At 38.8% G+C, this 27,589-nt stretch overlaps 1 long non-coding RNA gene across 1 annotated transcript in view; it reads right to left on the bottom strand.

The window, feature by feature from the left end:
- The window catches only part of LOC135296762 (uncharacterized), a 30,133-nt gene that overhangs the window by 1,133 nt on the left and 1,411 nt on the right, over positions 1 to 27,589 (bottom strand). The gene's annotated exons all lie outside the window — the stretch shown is intronic.

Genomic DNA, 27,589 nt, shown 5'->3' with positions numbered 1-27,589 from the left:
CTGCAATGACGAGAGAGGAAGGATCTGTTATGTACAGCTGCATGAATCTCTGGATTGAAGTTTTTACAGCCTCAGATCCTCTTTTATACAGTAAAGGGGAGATGAAAGCAAATAACTCACATGCTATGAAACAGGTACTATGGGATTCTGAAAGGCTTAGCATTCCTGGTAAGTATTTGATCAAAATTCAGACAAGGGAACTTTGCACTGTCATTTGGTGGAGTGACAAACATGGTAAAAATACCTCCAAAATCTTTATTATTTTGTCAGCTCCATCTTGATTGAATTAGCAAAGAATGAGTCACAGTTAAAAAAAGAGCCATTCTCCCCTGAAATGTATTAAAGTTTGGGTGGCAAAGAAACACATGTTTATTTCCAAAATGAAATGCAGGCAGAATATGTATCAATCCATGGAAACAGTAGTGCTAGTTTCCTATGCAAGGCATGTTCAAAAATTATCTTTTATTGAGATCATAAAATGGCTCCAAATCTCACTGTAAATGGGGTTTCTGTTCCCCACAGTTATTTATCCAATGTCATATCTTGTATATCTTACATGAAAAAATGCTTGGGTGAAAATGGTGAATAATGTAAATACAGGCTGGTTGTTTACCAAAGATTGTTCATCTTCAGGGAGAGTTGGTTTTTGTGTTTTGTTTTTTGCTCTCTGAAAACTGTTCTGTATGTATTTATTTTTGAAAGATGCCACCAACACTATTTCTCTGGTCAGATTAGGTAGAGCTTAACCAATGTATCTATTACTCACAAAACTGATATAACACATGCTGTTACTTGTGGCAGCTTCAGATGCTGTGGTTATTGACCTGGTCTGCTGTTTACTTAATTTTTAAGAATGTTACATGGTAATACACTATAAAAAACCCCCAAAACAAACAAACAAACAAACAAACAAAACAAAACAAAACAAAAAAAAACCCCTCACCAAACCAAAACAAAAACAAAAAAAAAAACCAACCAAACAAAACAACCCCAAAAAAAACAGGTTCAGGGAATGATCTACTGATTTTTGGATAATACTGCCTAATAATAACGAAAACAAACAAACACACAAAAAGCATGAAAGAAGAGCCCCCTGGAATAATGTGGATTGTTCTCACCTTCAAATAACATGTGCCTTCACACAGCCTTTCACTTGATTGATGAGTAATTGTAGTTTGAACTCAATAGACCCCAGTGAAAATTCTTGAAATGTTCTACATGTACCATGTTCACAACTGCAGACCTATTAGGCGCTTAAATAAACTAAAGTAACGTGAGTCAGCAGAGTGCTTTGCCCACAGATTAGCTTTAACAAGTAATTTGCTTCCAAGAAGTCATTAAAAAAACTACTTATAACATGTTAGTCAAGTTAGAACGTAACTCACACGGTCAGAAGTTAACCAATTGCTGTAGCACTAATGTGCAAAAAAAAGTGCAGTTTTACCAGTTGTAGAAACAGTGAAGACCCACAAAGATGTCTATGGGCCTGGAGCATCGGTTGTATAAAGAGTGCCTGAGAGAGCTGGGAATGTTCAGCCCCTTCTCTCAGGAGAAGAGGAGGCTGCAAGGGGCCTTACCAAAGTGTGCAGTTACCTCATGGGAAGGACTGAAAGTGAAGGATCTAGGCCCTTTTCAGCAATGCTCATGGCAAGAGGCAATGTGCACAAATTAAAACATGCAATTCTATCTGAACACAACTGAACACAAGGCTTTTACTGTGAAGGTGATCAAACACAGGAGCAGGTTGGCCAGAGAGGCTGTGGAGTCTCCATCTGTGGAGATACTCAAAATTCAACTGTGCATGATCCTAGGCAACCTGCTCTAAGTGACCCTGCTTGAGAAGAGGGTTTGGGTGAGCACAGCCTCAGGAGTCCCTGCTTGCCTATTGAATTTTCAAAGTAGGACTTCAAATGCTTAGCATAAAATTAAAAATAAAACAAACTGGAACTGCAGCAGCTACTATGCAATGCTCTTAAGCAAACTAGGCCAATATGATTCTATTAAGAGATATCTGCCTCCATTTGCAGACCTTTAGATATTGATACATCACCCTTCAATCAGTCTTTAAATCAATACAATATGATACTCAAGAATATTTGTTTCTGCTTGTGATAAACCCATTTAGTATGTTATACCTCATGATAAGTCACTAATCGTCTTCCTGCTCTGTTGGCTCCTTTGTGAGGATATTAACTAGGGATAGCTCTGATGATTAACTCTGGAAGAGCTCTGGTTGAATAAACAGAAAATGTCAACCACATACCACAACTCAGTCTTTTTTTGAAAATTTTTGAAATTCCATTTTGGAAAAAAAGAAACAACAAAGTTTCAGCAAGGGACTCAAATTGTCTTGTTTTTGGTAGTGTCAAAACATAGTCCAATGTCTTCACTCTTAAATACTTTACCATGTGCATTGTATATATTATTAAACAAAATTGAAATTATTTAATTAAATCAGTGTTTATTTTATTTTCAGTAGTTGAAGTTCTGATTTGTCTGAAAGGTACAGAATATTTAGATAATCCCTGTGAATTATCTGAATTCACTGAAAACAAATTCAAAATTCTCTAAGGGCTGGAAATGCCCATCTTCAGAGAGCCCACAGAATGCTTTCTATATGCATGAATCAAGCACCCCAGCAAATCAGTTTAATAATGCTAAGCTGCATGTTGGCTGTGGAAGATATACAGGACTCTGGTGCATTTCAGATTGTACAAGATGTGAATATGAATAGTGTAAAAGATGTCATAACAGCAAGGATGATACAAGTAACAAAAGACTGTGGATACCGTTATGCAATGCAGTCTAAAGTATAACCGAAATAGATATCTACTGTGCCAGACTCTACCTATTGACAGTCATAGATTTGCATGAGTTAACTATAATCTATATTCCATTAAATATTATGGGAGGGAAATATTATAAAAGTTAACACTGCTTAAATGGTGTAATTGCAGGCTTCAGTCATGCAACTCCTTTACTAGCGTCGCTATCAGTAATGTGAAAGTCATCACTGCAGAAGGATAGAAGTGGGAAACCATATTATTATCACCCTCATTACTTCTGTATTTTTGGTTAAGAATCATGGGAACATTCCATTCTGGATAATTTCAAGAGCTGTTTTACAATTTAAATGGTATTTTCTTATTCAACCCGTTTGAGCCTTGAATTTAGTCCATTCTATTTATTCACATTACTGACACAGAAATAAATCTGTATCCCTATCTCCTCTCTCTAGCCTTGAAGAGTCACTACAACTGTTACTGAGAGACACAAAATTTTCCAGTTAAGCCTATGAACAGAATAGCTAACATGGATTTGCTTTGGCTTTTGACTCTGCCAAGGAGGGAATAGCCTTGCACAGGTGGAGGGCACTAACATTTGGCTGCAAACTCCTACAGTGGACTATGAGTCAAGAGTCCCCAAAAGACACCTGACAGTCAGAACCAAGGTTAAGTTGGAAGAGCCTGTTTAAAAATGTGTCTTTTTGGAACAAGAGAGAACAAATGTGACTTGGAAGTTCAGAGGTTTTGGTGACACAGCACCAGAATACATACTGTCATCTGGTTAGAGCAGCATGCAGTATTTATAAATGTACCTTACTTTTTGGAAACTGAGTTAGAATCACCTGAAATACAGGAAAAAGACTGATTCTGTCCTGTGCAGCTGTAACCATAAGTACTGCTAAGTGCAGTAAAAACCCTCTTCTAAGTTTTCTAAACTAGCACTCGTACTTCAGTCAAATATTTCCTGTATCTGCATTGTGGGTGAGAAGTAGTAACAGGAATCTTTTCATGTGCACCGCTTGATCCATGGAAATCCCTGGCTGTGCATTTAGTACAGGTATTAAATTGATATCTAAAACAATGTTTTGCAAAGCAAACACCAAAATTTGGTGAGCTTTATAGTTTGTCAAAGCCTGTCATGAATGATTTGTCAAATACTTTAAGGCACAAACCCAAACAAATAATCAAATAAATCACAGAAATATTATCCAATGAACTCTGCCTTTATGAATTAGTGTCAATCTGTTATGCTTCAAAACAGCCAAGCTTCATGAACTATTTAAAGAGACCAGAAGTAAGATGAGTTCAGTGGAAACACAGAATGGTGATCTGCCATCTAAGAGTACATCTCAACCAGGCACAGTTCTAAGAGAAGAGCAAGGATCCTATAACCAATACAATCCCAGTAAAATGTAATGCAAAACTCTCTGAAGTCATCCATATAGTAAAAAGAAAAAAAATTCTTCAGTAGGCTGTGAAATGACGATGCACAATTAAAGAGGAAGGGAAAATAAATGAACTTTGGAGACCTTTCATTGTGTCAGCTTTGGCTGCATGAACATCTTCCAACTACTTCTAATATGCCCTCAATGCTAAGTTGCACTAAAGAGCATTAGGAATGCAAAAGTTGTAGCCACTAATTCAAATATATTAAACAGAAAAGACATATCAACAAATACTCAAAGAACTCATAGACTCACTAAAGGACTAAAAGACTAAGATCATCAAAGTTTCTAGTCGGATTCTGGGCCTCTGAATTGCACCTCTTACTCCCTGTACCAAGCCTATAAAACTCAATGTTATCTTTCTCTGACTTGAGCAGTTAGCCAGAAATCCGGATTCCATTGAGTAGTTTAAGTCAGAAGGAAAAAGAAGTTGATGCTAAAATCCTATTTATTAAAAAAAATAAATACAAAAGCTTCTTTTTTTCAGTACAACAAATATCAAATGTGGAGAGATGCTATCTTTCCTTGAAGCTCTGAGCTCTTTTCTAATCAGCACTTATCCCATACAGCTCTCTCCTGGCCTGGCAGTGGGCTGTGTTCCCAGTTTGTGTTCTGGCTTTGTCTGCTGCTCTTTTAGTCTGTTTTTTTTTTCCTACCAACATTTCAGACACATACTAATTCACAGATGTCATAAGCCACAGTTACACCAAACTATCTAATAATGAGTTAGCTAATTTGTTCTAATAATTTACCTTTTTTTTTTTTTTAATTTGTATCTTTGATAGAGATAGTTACATTTTCCAGAAGGTACCATGTTATAAAGACCTCAGGAAACTCAGTCTTTTTCCTCCCTTTGCAGGTGGTTCATATGGTTAATCACCTCCACCAGCAAATATCTGTGCTTGATTTGTCACATGATTTTTCTTCAGAACAGTTTTTACCTTCTGATGTTTTTATTCTTTCTTTACTACATTGAAAGGCCTTCAGTAACTGCTGAGTCCTTCTTATGAAAGTACTTATACACTATGATTAATTAATTAATCTCTTGGTGTACTTTTCTATGAACTAAATAGAATGAGCTCTTTAACTCTCTCTGTAAAACACTTCCCTCAGTACTCAGTTTCTGTGACTCTTCCTTGTATATTTGCCAGTTCATCAATGCTGCAAAATGTGGACATCAGAATTTAAAAATAAGTATTATTTCTATTGGTATCCTATATTGAGCTTAGCTACCTATCTCTGCTTTGCTTTTCTGCATTAGTCTTTGGGTTATACATGCAACAGCTGAATTCTTTGCAGGAGCTCTGGGATTCATGCTGAGTTACTTATCCAGTGTAGGCTTTACAGTCTTTTGGAAGATCTCTGCTTTCAGTGATGTCATGACACTTCTAGAGCAATGAAGTTCTAAAGCTTGAATGGTTGGGAGAAAAAAAGTAAAGAACAGTCTGCTGGGTTGCTTAAATTACGACTGGTAACTGATGTAAACGAGCAAGAGCACAGCTCTGAGTTCACCAGTAACTATTTGCAATGAGCTGCTGCGTACTGAAATGGCTCTGCTCCGTGCTGCATGTAAAACTGGGAATCTTAGATGTCCTCCAGAAGGCCTTGACACAAATATCCATGGCTGTGAATTGTGGTCTAAGCAAAATCTTATTCTATTGCAAAGGCTTTAAAGAAACCACACTGAATAATCAGCCTGCTCAATCACCAGCTAGAGAAATTTCTTGACTTCAGGGTCATGACCTAATTTGCATTATTTTTTGAAGTTCTATTAAGAGAAAAGGGGACACTTCTCTCACTGGCACCAAGGAAAATATATAGCACTACACAAAGAAGTGGCCAAAGGATAATATAAATTGGAAAACCAGGTGATTACTCCCCAGGGATCTAATTCTTTTCTGTGGGTTACTGCAGAAAGAAAACCTGGCTTGTTTCTTTTAAATATCTATTAAATATATGGAGAAGTCATGTGCCAGGTGCAATCTAAATGGAAACTAAAAAGATGGAGGGAAGGCCCCAACTTTGTATACAACTTCCCAAAGTTTGTATCACCAAATCCATTGTGCTAAATGGGAAATGCACTATTTTCACCTCTAGTCTGGAAATATAAGCCCACAAATATGAGTAATATCCTTTTCGCTGAGGTCTTCCACTCATCTATAGGAGCTTTTAGTTTTTCACTCTGTATTCTGGACTACCTCATGCAAAATAGGGCTAGGTAAAAAAGATAACCTACACAAAGACTTGATGTCAGGATGAGATAATTTGGGTACTTTCTGTTTTGTCACATTCTTCCACATGTAATCCAGGATGTGCAACTGGTCCTCTCCACAGGACTTTCAGGCTAGCTCCATTATATTAATTTGAATAGGAAATCCTCATAAGCATTGCAATTACCATTCAGCTGTACCTATATTTTAACAGAAGTCAAAATTCTGTTACTGATTATATGATGAAATACACACAGGACTTTTTTTTCACAGGGAAAGATCAGAGATACATATAAAGCTAAGTTAAAGATATAAAGCTAAAAATGAAGCTAAGTATATGGCCCTTCATCTGAAAGCTGCTTTATCCACATTCTCAATCCCCATTTTATTTCTGACAAAGCCTCTCTGAAATCCATGGCTTTGATAGAATTGAAGGAATCCAGGTTAGACTCAGTTTGAGGTATGTATTTAACTTTTTTTTTTTAAAAAAAAAGAGTTAGTTCTTGATGTATTGCCTTTTTGTAGAACGTACATTGGAAAACAAAATGATTTACAACAATTTAAAGTGGAAGTTAATGAGATTTACAGACTGTATACACTGATTAGTATTTGAGCTTATTTAAAAGAGATTCCATGGGCTTTGCCAGGATCATATATTTTGAAAAATCCATATCAAAGTACTGTTATTAATACCTTGGATTTTTTTTTTAAAAAGTACATTACAATTTAGAATTAAAAATAGGGTAAATTTATACTCTGGAACAGGCAAATTTATTTGGCAATATCAGAATCAGGGTTGAAAAGGATAAGATACATCATGTTAGTTTCAAGCCTGTAATAGATAAAAAATACTTCCTCGATCTACTTTGTATAGATGAGTGATTTTTTTGGCATATAATACAGATATGGTTGACAAACATTCACGTGTTTTGCTAAATTTGTAAAGTTACTTTGTCTGAAAAAAAATTATAAAAAATAAAAAGTACTAAAATGAGGAATTTTTACTTCTGAAGTACTGTCTGACCCTGATTTCCAGCAGTGGACATGATCCTGACCCTCACCCAAATGTTCATGTCCCATCTGAGCTTCATCCCATTCTTTTCCCTAGGGAAGTGCCTGGTGCAAGGGGCTGAGGATGCCCTGGTGTTCCCCAGCTATCCTCCTCCTGACGGGGATGCTGGGACAGGACCCTGGTTGTCAGGGCTGTGCCCACCCCAGGGCCGGAGAACAAAGGTGGCAAGAAAATGAGAGAAGGAACAAGTTGCTTCTGACCAAACTCAGCCCTAGAAAGGAATGGTATCCAAGGTGGGAGCAGGGCAGGTTACCCAGGAGAAATATAGAGACACTGTCCAAGCACTTGGAGGTGGGCTTAGGGAAACCAAAGCCCATCTCAAGCTGAACCTGGCAGGCAATGTGAAGGGCCACAAGAGGGGCTGTCACAAGTAAAGCAGCAGGTCTTTACTGGTAAGGTTTGTGTTCAGCAGTTCCAAGTCCAAATAGTGCCCATTGACAGGGTTGTCAATTGGCATAAACATAGATACATGAAATTCCAAGAAATAAGAAAATATTTTTACTGTGGGGGTTGTCAAACACTGGAAGGAACCCAGGAAGAGCAGCTATCCTTTGAGATATTCAAAATCCAGCTTGACATGGAACAGGGCAGCTTGTTCTTTTTGACCTTACTCTGAGCAGGGTTCATGCAGTAGGTGATCTCCAGAGTTCCCTTCCCAGCTCAGTGACCCTCTTAATCAGAGAAGCCACTTATGCTCAGAACACCTGAAAATTAGGCCTTTTGTTTAGAAGCCTCTAAGGAATGTGTTTATTTCCTGAAGTCATAGAAGAAAGGTAAGCCTTTCTAAGGCTCTGTACTAGGAATTAGCTTTCTTAATTATCTGACCAATTATTTTATTAGACACAAAAAAGAGACAATTTTAAAGCTGATATCAAGGTCTTAAAATTGACTTAGAGGTAGTCTGAGTCATCTATGCTGGGACTTCAGACACTCCTGAAATGGCTTCCCATCAAAGCCCTTCACCACCTTTCTAGCCCTCCTTTGAACACTCTCTAAGAGTTTAATGTCTTTCCTATACTGTGGTGTCCAAAACCATGCACAGGACTTCAGGTGAGGCTGCACCAGTGCAGAGCAGAGAAGCACAATCACCACCCTCAACCAGGCCCGATAGATCCCAGGACATGGGTGGCATTCATTACAGCTACTAAATGAATGGTTTACCTTATCTCCTTTTATATTTCAGTAAATTGCAGCAATGGTCTGCTGGAGATAAAATCTCATTGGTTCTAGAATGTGAAAATGGACCCCATTTCCTTTAATAGAATGGCAGATCATGCATTTTTTTTTTTTTTTTTTTTTTTTTTTTTAAGTCGAAGTTTGCCAGTAAAGCCATTATTCTGGCTGGGTACATGAATTAATTAAAATAATTTTAATAGACGGTTTTACAAGCAGGGTTACTTTTTTTTTTCCAACAGAAAAAGATAGAAAAAGTACAGAAATGCTTCTTATAGCATATCTTTAAATTATACAATTGCCTATGAGACCGGTAAAATAGAGTCTAATGCATCTTTCTAGATTATGCTATAAGAAAACTAGCCCTGGCTGGCAGACATTCAAATAGAAATATTTAAAGCTATTTCCAGATTGCTAGAATCATGTTATTCCTTAAAATGATATGGGGAACATAGGCAATTTTTAGGTATGATGCAATAAAGGATACATTATTCCAACCAGTTGAGAAAATTTAAACTAGAAGTTACAGTGAGATCTCTTGCAGAGATGCCACCCTGTCTGTGCAAAAGAATAAACCTTACACAAAAAGCCAAAGTCCTAAGACTTCCCTGTTTTATGTACAGGTGTACATAAAACAGGGAAGTCTTAGGAAAACAATGTTACCATTAAGGAAGTATTCCAAATGCCAAGTATTTTTGTTTCCTGCAGGTTCCTTAGCTTTTTATTTTTGACAAGTGATTCATGTGCAATGTTCTCCTTTAGGCCTGTATAACTGTTTGTAACATACGAAATTATATCTATCTAGTCTAGAGTTCAGATGGACATAGCAACAACAAAAGTTCTTGTATTTTTAATAACATATTGCTCTTTTTCTCTTAGCAAAAAAATGCAGGTATTTTTCACAGACATGATGTTAAGTCTTTCTTAGATTTATGGCATGCATATTGAAGTGATTTTTATTTGAAGAATTTTCTTGCTGTGGCTCCGGGAGTAACTGAAGTGCATGTTTTCATTGCAACACATACTATGCATTCCTTTCTTGGTGAGTTAACAGTGAATGGCATTATCTGTGACTGTCCAAAACATGTTTATTCCAAAAGAGTGGGTTTTCATAAGCAAAAAGTTAGTTTGTGCCATGCTCAAAGGACAAATGTTTCATCATGCTTGCATGGAATTACAGGAGTGTGTGAAATACTGCTTGGCTACACAGGTCTTTATTAAAAGAGTGATTCTGTTTTGGAATATACAGATACGATTGCTGTGATTCAAACAATTCTCTTTATTCATAAAATAACAATAATTATTTTTTCAGAAGCTGTAGCAGTTGCCTCACAGTGTGCCTAAAGCTCCAAGGGAAAGTCTGTAAAGAGCCTGCATTATAAGTAAGTGAAAGCAAATTGCTAGAGATAAATAGAGGAATCTACAGGAGCAGAAAGGCAGGCCTATAACACAGCTTCATCTTACTGGTACCTCAACCCTTGACAATTCTTTCTGGACACTGATTGGCAAGGGAGATTATTAAGAAATAATTAAAATTGCATAATGAAATGTATTTTTAGCTAGAAACTTCTCACAAACAGAAAGAAAACCATGGGAGAAAACATGAAGATTTTAGTGAATTGATAAGGGCAGTATTATTGGAATGGGAAAGAGTAAAAGATATTAATTTAGGAATACTGTCTTTAGACAGTGTAATACTGTCTAAATTCCTATGCTGCTTTCAGTACAAAAATACTGCCATGGAATCTCATGCACTTGCCTTATCTGTGTAAGCAGATATCTGCAATGTAAGACTGGCCCTGGAGATGCTCGAATCTGAAATATTTAAATGTACCCTACAAATAAAGACCTAGGGAGTGATGTGAATTGTAGATACCTTACACAGGCAAAATAGTAGTCCACTATGCATGAAGAAAACTGCTTGAGTGAACAGAGAATCAACCTGGGACTTCTGTTTGATCTAAAGAAGATAGACATACAGCAAAAAGACAGCTCTGTGAGGTGCTTGCTCAGAGATAGCAACTGAAAGAATGTTTGCTTAAGTGATTACCCAGGCTACAGGTGGTAGCTGAGTTAATGTTTGCAGAGGAGATTACCCCAAAATATGGTAGGTGTAGTAGGATGGCCATTTTCCAGTTTAACATTTTAATTTTGAAAAATGCTACCTTGTAAGAAGTACAACATTTTGTAGAGGAAATTATTCTTTAGTGTCAAGAATCCTATTGGTAAAGATTACAGGAATTTTGACTTATGAAAACAGAATTTCAGTTGACTTACCAGGATTATATTTAGAGAATATCTGGCAAGAAATAGATTATTCTGCTATTCTACTTCTGAGTGGAAAAAATAGGAAGATCTCAGTGAAGTAGAAATCTTGGTTCTTATCTAGGCTAGACTCTGTGGACCCTGTGGTGACATGAAGCTGTTTCCTGTGTTGAAAATGTCAGTCCATACATGGAAAATATGGAAGAAGTGGTGGTTGTTAGACAAGGAAGAGATTATTGAGATTTTAGTGAGTGATTTCCACTGAATGGATTCTCTGTTGCGTGTCAGTGCTAGGAAGAGATGAGTGGATTGAAAACAAGATCATCTCTCCTGGACAAAATCAGTAGGCATCTGTGAGACCATACAGACAATGCTGCTGCTTCAATCCCTATGAGTACTGCTTTCATCTGCCCCTTAAAAAACTAAATATGGTCCCTTGGAGTCATATTTGGGTGGGTGACTTCATGAAACCTATTCCAACCTCTATTTAATCTCAGTCAGCAACGTCAGTAACAGTGTTTGGATGTAAAGAGGGCAGAACCCTTTCACGCTGGGTTCTACCTGTTCTTTGCTAACCAGGGTATGTGTAGGAACTGTTCTTGACTCCCTGCAGGTTTCTGGTAGCTCTGCTGAACTTCAGAGCAGAGCTAGAACTGGGTATCACCACTTTTCCCCTGTTAATTTCCCTGCCCAGAAGAAGAAATGGAATAAACCTAGATGTATGGCAGCTTTCTAAAATATACAATTTTCTTGCATTGGTGGCTTTTTCCATTCTACTTGACTATTATTTCATTTTAGCTAATTCTTGGTGTTTTCATCATTATATAAAGTTGTACAGCAGATGTGATGGAAAAAGACATCTCAAATCATATGCTGAGTAAATACTGGAGGAATCTTATATGCTCTCTGTTTTATGCTCACTAGAAGCATGCAAATTTCTCCTAACTCAGCTCTTGCTAACAAATTTCTGTACTGAAAATCATAATCATATGAGCTGCTCATGGTACAATCATGAGAAAACTGTTTGTGTGTGAACCAGCTGAGTGTGCTCACAGGGGGAAGAATTCAACCCAGCAATGCTATGCATTTAATAGCTTTATCCATTCAGCTTTATAGCTTGCCATTGGGTGCAGATGTTTTATGACTTGTAACAGTTTAATGTGTCCTGGTGGATTACCCTCCAAGTTTCTCTTCATCAAAGCACTTGCTCCAGGTAACTGGAATGTCAGATTTAAATGAAGTGCGATGCGAGAATGGGGATTGTCAGATTTTAAATGAAGCACACAGTGCTGCTAACTAAAGTTTTAAGCATGGTATGACATTTCCATGGCCTGTCTTACAGGCTCTTTCTATACCTCTTCTTTTTTCAGTGTGCAAATTATTATAGAGAAAGAGGTAAAACAGTCATATACTGCATTCTAGTACAGCAAACTACCAACTTTAAAATTATCTGAAAAGAGATAAGGTTTCTCATTAATCCAAAGTCAGACAAAAGGTGCAACAGACAGGGCAACACCATTTCATTCCTCAAAGATAACCATGCCTCTGATGGGCACAGTATTCTTCACAGTGAATGAGCCTTTGCCTCACTCCTCCTTTGCTCCTCCACCTGTTACCCATGTCCCTTGGGGCTATGAATATGCATAGCCCTGCTTCCCCTGTCTTTCCAGACAATTCTTCCATCTTAATCTTCCAAACAGGCATCCTCTTCCTTCCCATCTGACCTCACCCCCTTCATTGTTCATCCCAGTTGCCTGGTTTAGCATCGGTGAAAAAATGGAAGTCTCTGGAATGCTTTTGTGGCTACACAGAACTGAGTGGTCAGGGGATCCATGCTGGTAGTCCCTAGAGTCTTTGAGTGCCTTCTTTTTCTCCTTTTGCAGAAATTTACTGAAGCAATAAATCTAGTGCAATGATGGAGAAAAACTAAGGCAGGGGAACTCTGGAGACAGGGAGAGGAAAAAAACCAGTAACAGCGCAATAGGGGTTGTGCTACTTTTGCCTGCCTCATGTCTTACTGTCATGTTTTTCTATAAAGCTTATGTACTATGAGAGGGAGAGGGAAAACAAAAATCCTTTCTGACAGAGAATGAATTGCAACAAAGGTCCCACATGGCAGTGAAGTCCAAATTTCTCAACATATGGAGAGCCAGCCTAAAGTAGGTTATCTGAAACCTAAAAAGTCACAAAGGTGGCACAGTAAATGGTATCTTTTCCTGAGGCAGAGAATGAGGCAAAGACAATCACAGTGCCAAAAAGACAATGCATGTCATGCTGAAACAGATAGAGTACAAACCTCCAAGACCTCAGAGTGTGTCAGAGAAGAGATCTTTAGGTCTTTCTGACAGGTTTTGCATGTTTAACTATTATTAGCAGGACAAAAGGCTGCACATGGTTATTACTGAGGTGCCAACCTCCCCTGGTTCAGTCTTTTTGTTTGTTGTTCTAAGAGGAGTGCAAAAGAGTCACTTATTTTCTGTCTTTGCACATTTAAGCTGTGACAGCTGGGGAAAAAAGTTTTCAGATTAAAAGTCAAGATAAAGAGTCAGAAAACACTCACTCACCTGAAAGGAAACAAATTACTTTTATTTTCAAAAAATGAGGGAGCTTTGGAAGTCCTCAAAGTGTTACTCTATTAATACCACTGAGAAAATAATTTGCATGGATAATATCCTTTGGTTTTCATTAACAAAATACCTGAGAGCAATATTTTTCATCCTTCTGGCTATCACTGTTGTTTGTATTTTGTAGATAGTGAGACAATCTTAGGATCTCAACTGACATTATTGTTCTTCTGCACTAAGTACTTTTTTGTTATTTATGGGTCTGCTGGTCTCAAACAACTCAAACTATATTTTAATATAATAATATTTTAATAATGCATCATAATAATTTAATAATATATAATAATATTTTGAGGTCTGTGAATTGTGTTGTGTTTCATTTAGATCTGCCATCGTACTTTCTCATATATTGTTTCTATTTTATAGGTTGGATGGAGAGAACTCACAACAAAGTTATTCCTATAACTGCAGCAGGCAGCAAAATTAAGATCTGAGAGATTTTCAATGTATAACCTCCAAATCTGCTTCCCATGAGTATTTCATGCAGGTTACATTGAAACTGAAGGAAGAAGGACAGGGTGAATGTGACTTTATGTAAATCTGTTGTGAATGTGGCGTGAGTATTCACAAAAAGGCATTTTATGCATTAGTTATTCCTCCTTAGTTAAATATATGACACTCATCAACTATGGCAGGTAAATGTGCACCTGCAGAAAGAAATCTGGTGAGAATATGATAAAGGTCTTGCTTGGCTGAAGCACAAATTTCCAGTAGACTTCGGTGCACAAGTTAATCTTGTGATGATGATGATGATGATTCACTTGGGGGAACTGTGAGAGCTTTGTAATATGACTTGTATAAATTTGTAGTTATTGCATAAATGCAAATATTTAGATGGAGTGTTCACAGTAATTTGCCACAAAAGGAAAAAGCAGTCATAGAGGAAGGGTTTTTTTTCCATCTCACTTATGTACAAAACCGTTGTCCAAGACACTCTGTACACTCCATGGAGAGATACAGACAATTTAAGGAAGTGATTCATCTCAGTTTTAGACATCTAAAATAAGGCAGATGGAACAGTCTATCTCTCTTCACAGAAGAACTTTTAGTCTGAATTGCATTCTAACAAGCAGGCCTGCTGGTTGAAGAATATGACCACGTGCAGGCTAACACAGTCCATGTCTCAGCACCCTGCCACCAGTATGGTCAAATACAAAGTGATAGTGTCTGTCCATATAACAAATTCTTTTTCAGCTGCAGTAGAAATATGATGAATCAATCACAATTGTGCTTAAAGGTGTAGTCAAATTTACACAATGCAGAACACAGTATTCCAGTCTATCAGGAATTAACCCCCACCACGCAGAAAAGTTTCAGTTTGCATTTGTGAAGTTTCTGAAGTTTGTATTAAGGAAGAGCAACTCTGGTGTGGCTGTAATTTCAGATATTTTTTTTCCCAGAATAATAGAGTTGGATTTGGATTTGATTTTGCAAAGATGCAGAGCATTTTCTAGATACACGTTTCCCTGACTTCTTGGAAGAGAAAGACACGGTGCCTCATGAGATCAAGTCTTCGCACCATGCAGAATGCCTGTATCTGACCAGCTGTGCTCCTTAGATGTGTCACATTTTGCAATGCCCTGCAAAACTATCACTTACCCTCCACTACTGCTTCCAGATGCCAGACAAAATGAGTCAGGTGTCTAAGCTTGGCTGATTGGCCAAGCTCTATCTATAATTGATGGAGACAAGCACTTTGGAAGGGAGATTCAGCTGGTCTATGGAGATTGTGAATCACATTGCCTCTCTCTTGTCCCTGGTTATTTCTTGGCACCCCTGATGCACTTTGTGGCACCTTTCAGTTGCACTGATACTGCTCGTTGTGTCTGTGGCATTCATCAAGTACCTTAAATTGTCTGGGATAAAAAAAACCCCAACCAAACAAAAACTAAAAACCAAGCACTGCTCCCCATGCTACCAGTTAAAAGGAAATCTATTCCCTGCCTGTACCTTATTGTGTGTTGGTGTAGAATTCTATGAAAATCAAGTATTTTTGAAACAGCAATGGCAATCTATCCAGGGAACTAATTTAAATAAAAAATGTGCTTTTGTTGTGCCTTATGTGCTTTTGTCCAGGCATTAAAGAATAAAATAAAAGGATGTGTGTTAAACAAAATTGCTTGCTTTGTAGTTCTTTTTCTTAACTCTCTAGTTCTTTCCCTGCCTGGTTCCGTCCTTCTCAAGTCCTGCAGATCCTGGGGGAGGGAGTATGTACTAAATTCCTTTCACCCTTGGTAAACATACTTTGCACAATCTAAACCAGTGTAGTGTTACACTGCTTTGCTGGACCTTTTGAGAGCCCTGAAAGAGAAAAGGAAAAAAAAAAAAAAGAAAGGGATAGCTGACATCTGCATTTTACTGAAGTAGCTACAAGCACTGTCTGTTAGTGAAGAGAGGGAGAGGGACAATGCTCAGGATTTTGTGCTGAAAGGAGCTAGCCTGGATTTTTGGGCCTCCTGTATCCCTTCCTTCCTTGTCTGAAGGGTACTAAACCTGCCCAGCTTCTCACTGAAGAGGAGCAGATACTCCATGACAGGCAGGCTGCAGGAGGGACATTTTACTGCAGATGAGAGGCAACCTTTATTTCACATTCTAAATGCAATTTTCTTACAAAAGGATTCAGTCTTTTCCATTTTAATAATATATAGGTCTTTTCATTGCTGGTCTTATTTTTGCAGCCTTTCCTTTCTCTCTGAAGTAAGTGCTGCTCCACACAGTTCCTTAGGATCTGCAATAGCACTAGTAATGTTCAAATAAATAAATAAATAAATAAATAAATAAATAAATAATACTAGATTTAGGGTCATGGGTGCTGCTTGTGGACATCTGAGTCCCTATAACTGTAATTTTTGTTTTACATCTGCTTTAGAGAGAATGGGATTTCCCCAACTAATGTTAAATGCTTTTTGAGACAGTCTTTGATTACTAGCACAGGGAACTTGGTTATTTGCTTTGTGCCCGGGATGTATGAGAGCAGGCTCTTCTGTTTAGTTATTTTGGTCCTCCAAATGCATTCATTATTAAAATTATCTAGCACAGTCTCCTCTCATACCCTTTTTGCAAGCAGCTTGCTGTGAGGTCTTGATATTTGGAACTCATGCTGTAGGTAACCAGCCACAGAATTGACTCTGTATCTATTCCTTCAGTGGCTGAACATAGCTAACATCCAGGAGAGGGCTTTGAGAATCCACTGCGGATTTGCTTTTCCCTGAGAGAGATAGCAGATAAACAGGATTAGAGTATTTACACAGTTTTGAAATCTGGGTCGGCTGGGTCTCGCTCAAGGCATCCTTTTTATTTAGCAGAAAGATTTGATTGACTGAGTGCAGTGTCAACATTTAGCTTTCTATCCTCACTTCACACAAGCTAATCATCTCAAAACAGGTGGCTCCAAATGCAAAAGGTGTGGTCAGGTTTTTACTTGGTTTGTGAACTGGGTCAGCCCAAGGCTGTGGTGGATGGTTTGAGAAGAACCATCCATATCCTCTATCAAATGGTATCCCAGCTCTGCTGAAGTTCAAGCCTTAGTTTTGCTATTGATCATGTCTTAATATAGATGGGAATTGAATTCAGCAGTAGATTTGCCTGTGTGAAGGGCCTTTGTTAGCGTTTATCTTGCCTGAGTAGTCACGTGGTGGTGTTGAACTTCAGGGTAAGCACAGTCCTGCAGCTGAATTTGGGTGTGCAAAACCACACCTTGGGCCTAAAGCTGCTCAAGAAGCTTCCACTAGTGGCAGCTTTTCCTCTCACCAGTGTCCTGCTTGCTTTCCTTTGTGGCTGTTAGCAGATACTCTGCACTGGTGTAGCTGCACTCAGCCAGGCCTCCAAAATCATCTACTTTAAAATGCCCCTTGCCTTTTTTCCAGGAAAAACAAAACAACCTTTCAATGAAGATCTTTTCTTGGATGCAGTACAAAAAAATTAAGGTGGCATAAAAATGAGGGTTTGTAGATGTTTATGGAAGGAAGCACATTGTGTAGCATGACAGTATCTTACACAGCATCAAAAAATCTGAAAATGTAGCTTAAGACCACGATTAGGTGATACAAAATAAATAAATGATAGGTGGCAGTTCTGATCTCAGTGTCCCTCTTCTCTGCTGTTTCATTGTTGGATTTCTGGTTTGTGTGTTTTGGTGGTGGTGTTTATTTTTTTTTTTGGTTTGTTTGTTTCTTTTTTGTTTTTTGTTCTTTTTAATTGAATCAGTTTCCTGATTTGATGGAACCTGCAAATGGTTGTGGTGATGGAAACAGGAACAAGCAGCTGGGAGCAGGGAGGAGGGACAGCTTAGTGACATTTGGTGTCATTGACCACAGCCACAGCATTTCCCTGGATAAACAGTAGCACGATATCTTCTCATCTAGTGACATTTCACAGGTTATCTTAATTCTAGTTAGATACACTTGTCTCTATTTTCTTCTTTATTGAAACTGTGCTATGAGCAAGTTAAAATAGAGATATCAGACTCAATTGTTTTATGGTATTACCGTCAGCTCAAGGAGAAAAGTCTTTTTTAGCTTTTCTGGGCAATTTCTTTGAGCTAATACCCAGAAAACTAGAACTGCAAGGAAGCAAGCAAGACACTTAGCTTTGAATGACCTGGGTGGACTGCTCACTTGGGAACAAGAATGAAAAAAATAAACCAGAGTTTATCACAAAAGATCTTTGCCTTACTGCAGCAGTAAAAGTGATACAGAAAAACATATTGATTCTCTGGATGACTGGTAAAGCTACAGCACTGAAAGGATTCTTTGCAGTAAATCCGAGTTTAATTTTTCCATTCAAATGCCTTGAATAATGCAGCCTTCATCTGCCGGTCACCTGCCTGCAGTGCTGTTTAAGATGATGATAGCAGTGTTTATCCAGGATACGATCATGAATTATCCTGCACTATCACAATTCCCAGGAGCTTCCTTGTGTGAAGAGTGTTGCATCACATCTACAGCGATTATCGGAGAACTTGCCCATTGCACAACAATAGAAAGGCTCTTCATTGTTTCTTTTTTTGGCTGTTATTCTCAGCCTGGCGAAACTACTGCTGAATTTTCATTAAACCAGCACACTCGCAGCGCACACGCCACATCCGCACGCACTTTAGGCTGCCTGGCAATCCGAACTCGTTGTATATTCATGTTTTCCTCGTGGCAGAGCCTTCTTACCCCAGGCAGCTCGGAAATGAGTTACACCCCGAGGTTTCTCGAGTGTGCGTGCGTGCAAGGATCCGTGCGCACGGGCGGAACGCGAGCTGCCCTGCGCTCCGGAGAGCCCTTTCCATCCCCGCGCATCCCTGCCCGCATCCCTGCCCGCATCCCTGCCCGCATCCCTGCCCGCATCCCTGCCCGCATCCCTGCCCGCATGGCACCGTATCCCACAGCCCTGCCTCCCCCCGCCGGGCAACAACGCGCTGGAAACCTTGTGTCTGCGGGGGGAAGGGTTTAAAAGCATCACACTGAGGCTGGGCATTCTGCCAGGGGGAAGGGACAAAAGTGAAGTGCGCCTGGAGGTTTTCTTTTTTTAGACAGTGATTACTGAAGGGGAAAGAAGGCCAGTCATCATAGGACTACAAAAAGACAAAAAAAGAAAAAAGTATTTACTGTGGGTTATTGGAAAATACTTAAGTGTCACTTTAAACGAGAATTCCTCACCGGAGATAAAAAAAAAAAAAGGCACAAAATTATTGTGCTTGAATGAGAGAGTCCAGGCTCAGCAGCTGTTTCAAAATTAGTGATTAAAAGGAACGATATCTCTATGATTTCCCCTTTTCACTCCCAAACATACACAGATGTATTCATACTCATAAAATGTGTGTCCTTAAGGTCCTAGGGAGTTGAAAAGGGAGGTGCAGAGGGGATGTCTTTGAAAATGAGTGACTTATTTTTACTTAAAAACTGAAAATTCAGTGTACGCAAGTCCCTTTGAAGAGATAAAATAACAGAGTTATAGAAATAGCAGGTCAGTAAGTCTCATTTGCCCTGAGCTCTCTACAGAGTCATTCAACTTCTTGTTACAGTGAAACACAGAATATTTATACAACTCAGAACCTCTGGCATCAGCAACAAAAGCCTCATGTCTTGTTGGCAAGGCAGAATTGACAAAAAAACTCTCATATCTGGTGTTTTGATTTTTTTTTTAGGAGCAAGGAGGGGGGAAAAATCTCCCCCAGCCATGTGAACCCTACCATTGTATTAGCACTTGTGGACAATAATATCTACAAGACTGAAAATTGCACTGTCTTTTCTGCACCTAAAGAAAATCGTAATTATAAGCTTTGAATTCACATTCCTTGTTAGATGACAGCATGTTTAGGAAGCTTATGTCCCTGTTAAGCTTCTGACTTTTGAAATTAAATTAGACATGGCAGAGGGAGGGCTTGGGGGATGAGGGAATATTTTTTGGCAAGTGAAAGCAAAACTGAAAAGCCAGATTTGCCAAGCATTTTTCCAGGGATGTGTGCATGATTTGCATGTCCCCACTCAGTCTCATAACACATCCTCAGTGTGAAACTGATGGGGAGTGGTTAGGGGAATGGCAGTGGTGGCTGAGAAATTAAGGGTAACATGAAAAATATTTGGGTTTTTTGATGCAAATTAATGGATCCTGGTGAATCACTGGATTTGTTCCCTCTCCCCCCAAGGAAAGTCTTCTTTTTCTTTTTTAGTAAGTGCTTAAAAATGAAACTGTGATCATTGCATTAGGATTGGTTGGTGAACCTCAGAAGGAGGTATCAAAATCTTTTGTAGCTAATCCAAAACCACAACAATATATTTTCTTTTAGAAATCAGAGTAAAAATCTTTCAAGATCAAATTCCCTTGTGAGATTTCTACTTTTATATGTGCAGAAACTACCATGAGACTGTTCTTGCATATCACATCATTGCAGTAATTCTCACTGCAGGAATTATAGCTATGTGTGAATATTAAAGTAAATAAATAGCCAAACTGAAAAGTTTTGAGTTCATTTCAGGTTATAGGCAATGACTTGCTATTGCTGATGCACTTTCTAAACTGCTTCCTTTGTCCTTAGGCTTTAATTTAGCAAACCACTTTAAAGCATACTCAAATTTAAGCATCTGGGTTTTCCCATCAAAGTCACTACTCCTTTCACATATTTAAAGCCAAGCAGGTGTTAGAGAATTATTTCTAGGTAGATGATGCAGAGAAAGGTTTTCAAAAAAGAGTCACAAAAAAGCTGTCTACACAGGAAGCAGGAGATTCTGCCCCAGTCTCCTTCCATTTCTGAAAACTAGAAAGTCCTACTAACTGCTCTGCCCATAAACTCAGTGAGCTCAGTGAGAAGTGGCTCAGTTTCTAGCAAGACTGTGGTGATTTTGTGAAGATTTACCCCTAATTACCAAGCTGTCCTTATACCTGCAGGATGCTTGGTTGTATCAGGATAGCAGGTACACTTGGGAAACAAGTCAGTGCCATTCGTGAAACTCAAAAGTCTCATAAATGATTAGATTGGATTGAAATATTTTTTATACTATGGAAACATGAAATAGTTGAAATTTTGACTTTTGGAAGAGAAGGAGTGCCCTGTTGAAAAGCAGTGTTCTTTGGTGGTTTGAGCTTTATTCAGATATTTTGCAAAACTTTTGGCATGGAAAAGGGCCACAGAATCATGCATTGTTTTCTGAAAACCTCATAACATCAGTGAAAATGCAGATAAATCAAAGATGGAACATCATGAAAAGACAAGAAGAATTGCTTTTTGACAAAAGTTTAAAATAATCAAATTTATCTATCTTGTCCAATTAAATATCAAATCATGGTGAATAAACACTAACTGTGATCAACAAGGACAGACATATTATTCAGGGGTTTTTAGAGACTTATCACTGGAAAAATCAGGATGAAAGTAAGCAGTAGACAATACTGACTGGGTATGAGTAGAAATGATCTGTAATGATATAGAAGAACAGGCTCACAAAAGTAAAAGTAAGTCAATAATTAAAAGTGTATTGGACAAAACATTGGAAAACTATCAAATTTCTGCCTTAATATCTCATTCATCACTGTGATGATACTCCTTTTAGAGAACACAATTTCACTTACACAGAAATGTGATAGTGGTCCATCTTTTTCTTATTTCACAAACTCTAATTTCTATTTCCTTTTCTGCCTCTACTGTCCATTTTGTACTGAGAAATGTGCATTGCTTTGATGCCTAAGATTGAGTTCATAATCAGTGGTGTCTCAGTTGTTACTTTTTTCTCCCTTCCCAAAGAGATTTCTGAGGACCCTATGGTACATGATTTTTGTCAGTATTATTTTGCTTCATCCTGTCTGGTGCACCTAATAGGAATGCTCAGGAATGTCAGGATGATTGGTCAGACTCCTTGTCCCTAGCCTCAGGACTGAGGTCGTGCTGCTTTTCTGTAGTCTCAGAAGACTTCTCCAGCACCCACCTTTCACAGTCCATGCAGTTGATTTTGCTGTTCTAATCACTGCTGAAAACACATCAGACTGCTTCACTGAGTTGGTTAAAAAAATACCCAGTTTGAGGTGCAAGTAGAAGCCATCAGTGTATGCACCAAGTTTAATTTTTTCCTGCACTGGCACACTCTACTTTTGTTGGACTAGATTCTCCATCATGCTTCCCAGTTGCTAAATTTTATTACTCTCTTTTTTAGTTTTTAACCAGTCTTTTTTGTTTTGGTTTTTTTTTTTTTTTTTTTTTTTAATTCCCTAAGAAGAAGAAATTTCCCTGTGAAATGCCAAATAATTGTATTTACCTTCATACCCATTTCAGTGTGCTCTCGCAGGTACCTATTTCCTAGTGCAGCACTTCCATTTCACTAGATAAAAGGACCTTGCAGAAGCATCTGTTCACTTGCCCCAACTGTCTTAAATGCTACAGTGGAGGCGTCCAAAGCAGCAGGACTTCAGGGAGGGCAGCCAAACTTCAGTGATGATCCTGGCAGCCACAGGCAAATACTGAATCAACTCCATGTGCAGGCAGAAAGGGTTGAACGTGATGGTGAGGTGCTTTAGCTGTGTGCATATTTAAGTTTGTGTATGCAGAGGAGTTGCAGAAAGAAAATAAATGTCTGTCCTTGTGAGTGGCAAGGGTAAGTGAGACTACTGTTGGAGGAACACTTGTGGCTCATCTTGCAACAGTGGCAATGTGGTTTCTACAAGATGCCTGTGTCTGTACCACATGGAGCCATTACATGGTGTACAAGCCTGACTGAAGCATCACTCTTTTGCCCCAGGCTCTTTAAACTGGATAGATTTGAGCGATTTGGTGTTCTTAGCACATTTGGCAAATGCAAGCCTCTTTCCTGTCCTCAGGTGCATCAAATCCTCATGTCTTCTTTCCCCATCCTTCCTTGAGGGGCATATTTGGCAGACCCTGTGGTTAAACTGAGCTGCATTGAGCCCTGTAGGACCCAACTGGACAGAGAAGTCTCATGGCACTGAGCTCAGTACAAACCCATGTTTTTTTACAGGACTTCTGTCTGTAAAAGAATGATAACTCTCAACATGAATCTGCCCCTTAGTTCACTATTTACGTCTGTGAAATAGGGTAAGGCTGTAACACTGGCATGGTAGCTGGTACCTGCCATCACCAACTGGTGCAAATTCAGTGAGAATAGGGTGGGAGGCAAATTTTCAAACAAGAATGTGAAGCATGTTCAGGCCATTGTTAACATGAAAATAAAATTTCTTTCTGCCCCTGTTTTTATGGTCTCTTAAGAATAAGGATTAGTTTACTACTGAGAAACTCTTATTCTGGAAATTATGGAATGTAACAGAGAAACCCCAAATCTGCCTTTGTTATTCCTGAAAAGTACCTCCACTGTTTTCTGAGTACATATGGCAAGCAAATGCATACAGCTATTTTTGCTGGTATCTGAAGTTCGGAAATCACAGGCTTTGTGGAGGAAAAGTTTTTTTCATTACATAAAGTATGGCTGGCCAGTAACTATCTGCAGCTCACTGTACTTTATCTGAAGCCAGCAACAGATCTCTTACACTGAAAAGCTGTTGCTGTTTTAGTTATTGGTTGTAGCACATTTGAAACAAATGGTTTAACTGCAATTTATCCAAGTCTATAATTATTCAAATTGCTCAAGGGGCTCTGTAGGTTCCATCCCAGCTGGAATTCTTCTTCTTACTTTTCTTTAAATAACACAAAATGTGTTAAACAAAATACACATTGTTTTTAATTTCAGAACAATCTCATGCACTAGTTCAGCTGTCCCCATTAGTCTTTCCGTGCCATACTACTGCAGCAGGCTCTACCAGAGGGGGTTTTTTTAAGTTTATATATCTCTCCTTTTTATTTTTCTTTCCATTTTTTCTTTCTACCTCCCTCATATTTTCCCCTCTCTCCCCCTTCCCACCACCCCTTCCCAACAATTGGCCTACAGGAACCCACTCAAAGCTGTAAACTAAAAAACTTCTGTGCATTTGGGAAGCTAGCTGCATTTCCATAAGCGAACATGGTTTAGTATTTATAATTTTCCTGACATATTGTCTTGACATTTGGGAAAGAAATAAACAGAGAGTTGTTAAAAAAATTTTGAAAACCTGAGGATCCTTTGGATCTCATAATAACAACTTATTTTCCTATTTTTCTTAATCAGAGTATCATTAATTATTTAGGTCCGGAGTAACAAAATGTGACATGCAATAAGGGATGTTTATTAAGTACCTCCAAAGCAAATGCCAAGTAGTATTTTGTGGCATATGAAATATATGAAATGAATTTGTGGCATATGAAATGTATCCTCGTCTCCTTGACGTGGGGATTGCATTTTTGACTTGTGTATTTAACTAGTAGCCATCTATATTATCATACCTGGTAAATTACCAGAAATAAAAACTTGTGCTATGATTCATAGGTAAGACTGGGGGGGGTGGTAGTTAGCAATGTATGGCATTGTTTGGCTCACTTCCTTTGGTGCTTCATCAGGCATCTAACCAGGAATGGTACCATCACTGCTACCATTTTATATTTGTGCTCACATCTGCTTATTGTAGCCTCTTTCGGTCTCACTGTGAGTGGGAGATATCAGGGCTAGGATCAGGATTACACAGTATTAGATCAGAAGCTTGTTTGGAAAGTCACACTGTACAAAGTGTTTGTCTGACTGGCTTACCTGTAACAATATTGCCTGTAAAACCCATTCTGCACTGCAAGTGAATGTGGAAAAAATGATCAGTTCAGTTTTGCTTTGTGCCTCAGATATCATCTAACTCATCAAATCAGAAGAAAAAGAAAGTTTGACCTTTCTGACCACTTGCAATGAGGACATAACAGCTGCCATATGAATCTAGCCTGAGGTCTCTCCTCACTAAAAAACACACAACTTGTATGTTTTTTGACAAAGACCCATAGATGGAGGGATGCTGACAGGTGTACTTGTGGGAAAACACATTTCTGCAGTGATTGGAGTCATAGTTACTGGGCTGATACTGGAGCATACAGCTTTCACAAGGTGGTATGAAATGAGTCCCTTCAGTTCCTCAGGCTCATTTATAACAAATGCAGGAAAATTATTTTGCCAAATATTCTTCAAAAAGAAAGTATTAGGAATGGAACAGTTAGAATTGCTTATCCTTTCAATTTTTTTTTTCCTGTTTTTATTTCTGTCTGAAATAATATTGATTTCAAAGCTGGGATTCAGTTGTCATTGAAGCCTGATGCAGTCTGGTGGCTTAACTAACACTTGACACTTGATGTTTGCAGTGGACTGGGAACAGGGTCTGTCAGTCACCATGTCCCTTCCAGGTGGTGCTGACCTGAGCAGCTTCCACCTTAGAGGCAAAGGCTTCATAACAGAATCATCTGTGATCAATGAAGTGTAGCCTTTAGCTGTGTCTACACCCTGCAGTGTTCCTGGAACAGTTAGGTTAGTAAGGAGGATAAAAATGCATTTGGGGGTATATGGCAAAATGTAAATCAAAAACATTTCCTGCACACAGGTAGATGCAATTAATTTTCCTCTAGTTTCTGCATAATTATGACTAAGTGTTAAAAGATCTGCTGCTTTGGCTTCTCATACGGTTTCAGAAATTATTTTATGGCCTTATTTTCAAACTCAGGCTTGTGCATCCTCCAAGTTGCTCTTCCCAGGGAAAATACTGAAATAAAGAAATTAAAACATTCATGGCCTTTGTGTAAGCCCTGAAACTGGCTAAAGTTTAAAACAAAAAAGCTCCATAAACAGGTCGTCAGATAAAAAGCTGATGTAACTTAGCTGAGAGTGGGATCAGAAAAATTCGCGTTATCCATTTTAATTACATACAAAGATGTAAGGACTGATTTCAATTAAGTTTCATATACAGTGAGCTGTGTTCAATACAATTGCTTCCATTTACACTAGTACAAGAAAAAGGAAGGCTGGGACCATTTTTACCACTCTGTATATTTTAAATAGTTTAGTAAAACTAACACATCTAAATCTCTTATTATCACTTCACTATTTTATAAGCAGGAATGAAATTATTTCAGCAATGTCCTTGCTGGAAAGACTGTTCCCATTTCACAGCCAGAGAGCTGAGGCATGTAGGTCAACAATCTAAACCAAAGCCTAACTTTTAGCACTCTTATGAAAGACAGTTGGCTTATTTAATTGTGAATTGAAGGTAAATTTTCTTGCATCTAAGCCAGATTACAATTTTGTAAATTGTTTGTAAGGCAGCTGTGCCCAAGCACAGCACTTCAGGATGAGGCAGAAAAGCCTTAGCCATAAATTTCAGTTTTGCAGAACTTTTTTGTTGCAGTCCTGTGACACTTCCAGCCTGTTCACAGTCTGAGGCACTGAAACCAGTAGCATCATGGAGGTCAGTTTCTAAAAACACCAGTAGGGCTAGCACAGAGCTGGTTTTGGGGCTGAGCCATCTGGAGAGAGACGTTGGTGGCTCCCACCTTCTGGCTCATTCTGAGAGCAGCAGGAGCTTCTGCCTTGTACAGATGCAATTTAATGATGATAGAAAATGGTAGCATATTGTTTCTGTAAGAGGCAGTCTCTCATGGATCCCACAGCGTTCTTACCAGCATGTTTAACCTCTAATCTGGGAAAGAAAAATACCATCTGGTACACACCATCCTTGAAAGTTTGCTGTCCCCTGCCTTGATGTGTACCTGGAGAGCTCATCTAAGTGCTGCATGGAGTTATCTGTGCTGCATAAACCTGTCCCAGGCCCCAGAAGAAGTGAAGCAACACTAGTGTGATGTGCTGAGTCAGTACAGCTGACTGTGCAGGGCTTAATGATGTGCTGCAGAATGCCATGTTTGCCTGGCTAGGCTGCTTCCCATAAGGGAGCTGGCTTATGTGGTGCTCTCTTAGGTACCTGACCAGAACTGCACTGGGCCATGTTGGCAGATGCATAAACTTTTAATGTTTAATGAAGAATATTTTTCTTCTTGATTTTATTTATCTTGTCAGGGAAATGTCACGCTTTCTGCCCTTGTTTGCCTATTTATGCAGCGTTAATCCTTTCTTCACTACTGAGGTGAGAAGGTTTCTGGCTTTAAGTGGTTAAGCCCTGACAACCTTGGCTCATTGCAGTCTATGCCTTACCTCTGCATTGTCTCTGTAGCAGAGAGCACAGGAGGTTGTGTGTACACTCTCATTCAAAATCTACTGTCAATTGGCCGGTGGATTTAAATCACCACAGTCTCAGTACATGTCCACAAACTGGACTGTGCCACCAGAAACTGAGATGCTCTGTGTCTGGTCCAGGTGGGTTGTCACTTCCTTAGGCAACCTGCTGACCTGAGCTCAGGGATCATCAGACTGATGACAAATGTGATGTGGAAAACTGGCTGAGCACACTGAAGCCCCAGGTTCATGGGCACCCACCCACCTCTGGAGAAGCTGGGATGACAAGCATGGCCCACCACATCCAGTTTTCTCCTTAAAGGTGGTCAAAAAATTGCCAATGTTGACTGTATTTCTGGTCATGAGGGAAGGATATTGGAACAGCTTTCAGTGAGTAAATACCATGCCTTGGATTGACCTTGCTGGTGAAGACACCACTGCTGTGTGAACACACAGGT

This window comes from Passer domesticus, chromosome 3 (genome assembly GCF_036417665.1).
Source record: "Passer domesticus isolate bPasDom1 chromosome 3, bPasDom1.hap1, whole genome shotgun sequence".
Lineage (NCBI taxonomy): Eukaryota > Metazoa > Chordata > Aves > Passeriformes > Passeridae > Passer > Passer domesticus.
Note: the sequence above shows the minus strand (reverse complement) of the source record. Positions and strands in the feature narration are given on the sequence as shown.